Source organism: Schistocerca gregaria, chromosome X, assembly GCF_023897955.1.
Source record: "Schistocerca gregaria isolate iqSchGreg1 chromosome X, iqSchGreg1.2, whole genome shotgun sequence".
Lineage (NCBI taxonomy): Eukaryota > Metazoa > Arthropoda > Insecta > Orthoptera > Acrididae > Schistocerca > Schistocerca gregaria.
Window position 1 is genome coordinate 543,549,521 of NC_064931.1, and position 6,689 is coordinate 543,556,209.

The 6,689-nt window shown below is 42.2% G+C and overlaps 1 pseudogene; it reads left to right on the plus strand.

Annotated features, from left to right (window-relative positions):
- The first annotated feature begins 5,346 nt into the window (after positions 1-5,346).
- Positions 5,347-5,510, plus strand: LOC126300023 (U2 spliceosomal RNA; annotated as a pseudogene).
- Positions 5,511-6,689: the final 1,179 nt, after the last annotated feature.

A 6,689-nucleotide genomic window follows, 5' to 3' on the forward strand; every position in this document is an offset into this window, starting at 1 on the left:
GGCAGGTGGCAGTTGACGCTAAATAACGAAAAGTGTGAGATGATCCACATGAGTTCCAAAAGAAATCCGTTGGAATTCGAATACTCGATAAATAGTACAATTCTCAAGGCTGTCAATTCAACTAAGTACCTGGGTGTTAAAATTACGAACAACTTCAGTTGGAAGGACCACATAGATAATATTGTCGGGAAGGCGAGCCAAAGGTTGTATTTCATTGGCAGGACACTTAGAAGATGCAACAAGACCACTAAAGAGACAGCTTACACTACACTCGTTCGTCCTCTGTTAGAATATTGCCGCGCGGTGTGGGATCCTTACCAGGTGGGATTGACGGAGGACATCGAAAGGGTGCAAAAAAGGGCAGCTGGTTTTGTATTATCACGTTATAGGGGACAGAGTGTGGCAGATATTATACACGAGTTGGGATGGAAGTCATTACAGCATAGACGTTTTTCGTCGCGGCGAGACCTTTTTATGAAATTTCAGTCACCAACTTTCTCTTCCGAATGCGAAAATATTTTGTTGAGCCCAACCTACATAGGTAGGAATGATCATCAAAATAAAATAAGAGAAATCAGAGCTCCAACAGAAAGGTTTAGGTGTTCGTTTTTCCCGCTCGCTGTTCGGGAGTGGAATAGTAGAGAGATAGTATGATTGTGGTTCGATGAACCCTCTGCCAAGCACTTAAATGTGAATTGCAGAGTAGTCATGTAGATGTAGATGTAGATGTAGATGTAGAAGTACTTTTGAGAATGTGGTATATTTCTGCAAAACACTTTTTAGCGTCGATGGTCCAGCAATTAAATAAAATATAAGTTGGATAACACGGAAACAATAGATTCCTATTGCATGTGATAAGTTATGAACGACAAAATAGCTCGCTGGATATTCCCTTATAAACGCATACTACGTTTTCACTACAGAAACCTCGGAAATCTCACAAGCTCACAAGTCCGCACACTGAAGTATTTCCATCTCTCGCGATCACGCGCAAACTGCTGCACACTCCAAGTCTCTCTCGCAACCGTGCGTCCCTCGTGCCGTACTGTCCCGGACTCTCCCGTGTCCTGTGCTGTCCTCTCTCCTGTGTCCTCTCCGGAAATGAATGCTCTTCCCCCACCTCCATACGTCTCTCCACGCGTCCTTTTTGGAAACGATCGCTGCTATTGGCTAGAGCGCTCCCGCCCTGTCTCCAAGCCAATGCACATTCATAAACATAATGAAACACTTTCGAAATACTGGATTTACATTTAAATAGCTTGAAATTAAATAAATATTCCTACGGTTGGACCACAAACACGCTCTAACATACATGATTAAATACACAAACAAATTAAATAAACATTTATCAAAGGATTAGCAAGGAAAAGCAGGCCAGTAGCCTGTGTTTTCTAAAACACGAAAGATAATTGACCAATTTCTTCATCAATATCATATATCGGATATAAACAAAGACATATATGAATAAATATAATTATAAGCATGCTGCTACCGTTTTTTGTGTAACTGTGGAGTACTTTTAGCCTGACGCGATCGATAGCAATCAGCCACTTTGACCTCCAATAAATCATGTACTATTCACGTTAAATGCCTGCAATTCATACCAGTTCAGTTTTACACTAATAGCTTTCTAAAGACACGTCGACCGACGAAATCGGATGAACGGTTATCGGATGGTAATGGACATGTTTCTTTTTGAGGTATCACGATTCATCTGGCTACTATTAATTTCGATATGAACTGTGAAATGTCTGCGATGATGGTTTCACAAAGTGCACCATCTTTGGCACTCTCGGCATACAAGTATCTTTCATCGACATCGCCTCACAACGGAGTTCTCAGCCATGCCCCTCTTGCTTCGGCCAACGTCCGGCACCACGTAGTCGGCCACCTGAGCGGCCCACGCCCGCTGAGCGGCCCTTGCGGCCACGCCAACTCCGAACTTAAATTATTTTCAGGGCTCCACATCTCGCCCGTTACCTCACAATCTCCAGTTTCTTAATCAGTTGATTTATATGTTTAGTTAACTGTAATTCGATTTTGTAATGTATTTAAAGTTGTTGTTTGGTCTACAATTGGGCTGTAGCACCAGATCTGTCAAGAATTTAATAAAGTTATACCTTATTATAAAATTTAGATTTGTAGTATTTCATTATGAAGTTGCAAATTGACTAACAAGCGGACTGAGTGCACTTATCCTAACCGATTTGATTCATATTGATAGGCTGTGTAGATAATGGCTAGAAATTAAACATATGTAAAAAGGAAGGTGCATTTACAGACACGATTAATAATTCATTTGTATGTTTGCCTCTGAGGTAGTTACATGACAACGCTCCAAGATGTCTGATTTTATAAGTAAAAAAAATAAATATTGATATGCCTAGTACTTCGACAGCAAGAGAACATGAACCTGATTGTGAAAGCGAATAGCTTTACAGTGAAGTTTCAAAACTACGATTAAAATCGTCGCTTTGGTGTACTGAACAGCCCCTTCTACAAAACAATCTCATTGCTTCTAAATTTCTGCAATAATAACACAAGAGAACATGGAAACTGGGGAAGAAATATTTCACAGAATTTATTTTCGAAATGCTAGCGCAGAAACAACTCATGGTACAAGAGACGAACTAATTGCTCGATGAAGAGGGTGAGTTTGAAGACACTGCAGATGTTGCATCATCTTCACAGTCTATTATGTGGCAGAAAAGAAGAGGTCTGAAATAAACAGCGTAATAGCGTTAAAACCCCGATATTCATTTATAAACACCCTGTATTACAAAATTAGGCTCGTCAGTCAAGCGAGAGAGCAACCAGAGTGGAGTTTGGCCACTCTGCTTAGAAATGGAGTTCTAAGCCTCAAAAGCATGAACGGATTGAAAAGATGGGACGAAGTTATAAAAGAAATTGGAACAAAACATGAAAATCTTAGAACAATTGATTCGTGGACCTATTATCGTTTCATAGAAGCTTCAGAATATAAGCAGCAACTAACGTCGATAAACTTTAAATTTTCAAGCTTCTGACTCGTGGGTCGTGCTCTTCAAACGAAGACAGCGGATTCGTTTGTCCGAGAGCGAAAGCACTTCTCTGTACCAAGTCTACACCTACATCTACACAGATACTCCGCAAGGTACCGTACGGTGCGTGGCGGAGGGTACCCTGTGCCATTACTTATGATTTCCTTTCCTGTTCCTCTCGAAATAGAGCGACTGAAAAACGACAGTCTGTATGTCACCATACGAGCTCTAATTTCTCGTGTCTTATCTTCAGGGCCCTTATGCGCAATGTATGTTGGTGGCAGTAGAATCTTTCGGCAGTCAACTTTAAATTCTGGTTCTCTAAATTTTCTCGAAAAGAAACCCTGATGCAGCAACAAATTTCCGAATGCAGACTCGAGCACTCATTCCAAAATACAAGGATTTTGTTATTAACACTGATCAAACAGGTATTACACACGAAAGTACCTGATTCATATATTCATTGGCTAATTAATCAAATCGATCAATTAATTAACCCCTCCAACTCTGGGAAATCCCCCAGCCCTCCCCTCCCACCCCTCACTCCTCCTCCCCTCCTCATCTGAAAATTGATGGGAAAAGCATTCAGTCCATGCTGGAGAGAAAGAGTCTCGTGACACTAAATTCAAATCGGTGTCAATAACATATTTATGCATATTATTTATTTCATAAGTTTGTGGTAGACAGAGCTCCTCCACTTGGGCAGAACTGATGTCTGCACCCCCAATCCCGCTCCCCATGTTGTAGTAACTGTAACACCGAGGAATGGACTGAAAGTGCAGTATAGTAGCCACAGGTTAGGGTCTCACGCGTGTGTATCCGTTATCTGGGCGCCTCCACGAAGGTCAAAAATCGCCCAATGTCCTAATTACAGATCACGATCCTAAATACCACCGACCGTGGACCGGATATCTGCCTCTTTTGATCTCGCGGCCCCAAATAAAGCATCAAGTGGTGACATTCTGTTGATCGGGAAATTCCAGACTCACTTTCTGTCTCTGTCTCTCTCAAGGGGGCACTTCAAGTTTGTCTGTGTCAACCAACATCTCCGAATACGCAGACAGAGGTTTTCATCTCTCCTCAGAATACTGTGTTTCTGTTGGATAATGCTGGGGACAAAGGGAGAGCTGACGCAATTTCGATATCGAAAGTGAAGGAAATTGTCCATCTGCACTACCCTATCAAATCTCACCGGCCACGGACCTGGTATCGGCCTCCTTTGATCTCGTGGCCCCAAACAAAGCATGAAGTGGCAGTATTTTGTTGATCGGGAAATTCAAACTCACTTCCTGTCGCTGTCTCTTTCAAGAGGCCAATTCCAGTTTGTCGGTGTCAACCAACATCTCCCAACACATAGAAAGAGGTTTTCATCTCTCCTCAGAATACTGAGTTCCTATTGGGTAATGCAGGGCACAAAGGAAGAGCTAACGCAATTTAGATATCAAAAGCTGAAGGAAATAGTCCATCTGCACCACCCTATCAAATTAATTGTTTAACAATCTACAGGAGACAAACAGATCGCCACCACCACCTTCTTTGTAATAAAAACATGTTTTCAGCGTTTGAGTATCCCACACAAACATTATGCAAATCAAGTAATTAAATACCCGCCGCAAACAGATCAACGTTTCCATTAACATAGATGTAAAATGAAACCAGTAACATACATGCCGTCCACTGACTGCTGGGAGCCTCAGTCGCGTCGTCGGCCGCCTTCAGGGACATCGCATCGTCTCACTTGAGCCAGTGAGAAGAAACCCGTATACACATCGGCTATGCCGGCAACTGCACCTCCATCCCCCGTCATCTACACGGCCGCCGTACCGAACGCTCAGAGGTCAGAGAGACCATCATCAAGCAGTCAACCGATCAGTTCACATTGGGGGGGGGGGGGGGAATAATCGTCCATTTTGGATCTTCTTACACAACACACACGATCTGCTTTTGTCGCTGCTCACCCAGCGGACTGGTCACTTCGCTAGCCCCCGCTGGCGCACGCAAGTGCAGACAGGTCGGTGCATTCTTTGTGCCTAACCTCCCGTCACAGGCTCAGCTAATCGCGATTTCCAGTTGTCGCGACCACTCATGTTGCCAGCCGCGGCGCACTGCTAGTCAAACACCACCGATGTTGGCTCCCCAACTTAAAAAATCCGAAACAGAGATGTTGTTGAGCATACAACTAGACTTTCTCAACCGAAATGTAAGTTTCTCCCCAGTATACAAGTGATTTTTGGAGACACAAGAAATCGGGCTGTACAGGCGTTTTCACATAGCAGAAGTGTAGTTAGTTCTTGTGAAAATCTTGTAACAATAAGGCATAGGCTATATTTCTTCTATGTATTCCCTCATCAGATAAAAATATCTGTTCTAATCAGCGTAATAGCTCATTCATCCTGCGTTACAGGACTATAATATTAAACTCATTGTTGATCATGACAGAGTGCTAAGATCTACCTCTGTCATAGGATGCCTACCCACATTCGAACTTCCTTAAAGTAATTAAATGCTTCGCCAAATATGAAAGCTCTTAAGGTAACAGCATAGAGAAGTTGTTTATATCACTTTATAAATTCGGTAATACGTCTTATGTTGTCAGTTTGGTCCTCTCCCTGTGTTTGTGAGAGACAGAAATTTGGTTGAAAAATATCGTCGCAACGGAAAAACGCCTCATTATCCCCCCAGCTCGCGTATCATATCCGTAGTACCGTAGCCATCGCTTCCATCCAACAAGCTGCACATCATTAACATGGAATTGATAGGCTAATTAATTAAATTGATTATTAGAGTTGCTTTGCATTTTGAGTGACTTTTTTTTCCAGGAGTCGGATTAAACTCGTCAGGTAGCTCAAATGGGAATCCCTGGGGTGAAGACGATGTTCTTTTCGAGGCACACTATTGAGAACCAACATTTGAAGCTAACCACAGAAGGATTCTACCGCCAGCGAAACACATTTCGCACAAAAAGCGATTCTACAGGCACCCACAAGAGACGCTAACAATATCCATGTTAAAAACTATACATGTCTTATAAACTGAGGTATAATGTTGCTTCAGCATAAAGTTGTCTTCCACACAAATACCATGACTTTGAATATAGACCGTAATCGCTGGAGTGTGTATTAACAGACCGAAAATGTGGGTGCACATCTCCAACAGTGTAAGCTCGTAATAAAATCACCCTTCTCACCGAATTAAGAACGGGATTCAGCTACGGAACGTGGTATTAAGTCGATATTTACAACTGCCTCGTGTCGTTACTAGATATTTCTCACGCTAACAAACAGTATCCGTAACGCATTCTATCACAATGTCATTTAGACAGTATAACAGGAGTTCTGCGATATATCCACAGTGTTATCATGAGTGATCGAAGTTGCTTGCACAGACCAGTGTAAACTTTCGTCACCCATATTATAAGAGGACCATATTCCACAGACTATCAATCACAAGAGAGGGTTCCTGTGTTGTCCTTTCATAAGCAGTTTGATACATTATTCTTCCGCTGTAGCACATCCAAGCAGTGTATGACTACAATTTGTACACCACCATACATTTTGTTTTTCCACCACAACTGCAAGGTCTGTGACATCTGCTAAACCAACATTAACATTTATCAATCCATTGGCTCCCATAGAAAGCTGGACATTGTATGTTGTAAACCATGCTGCT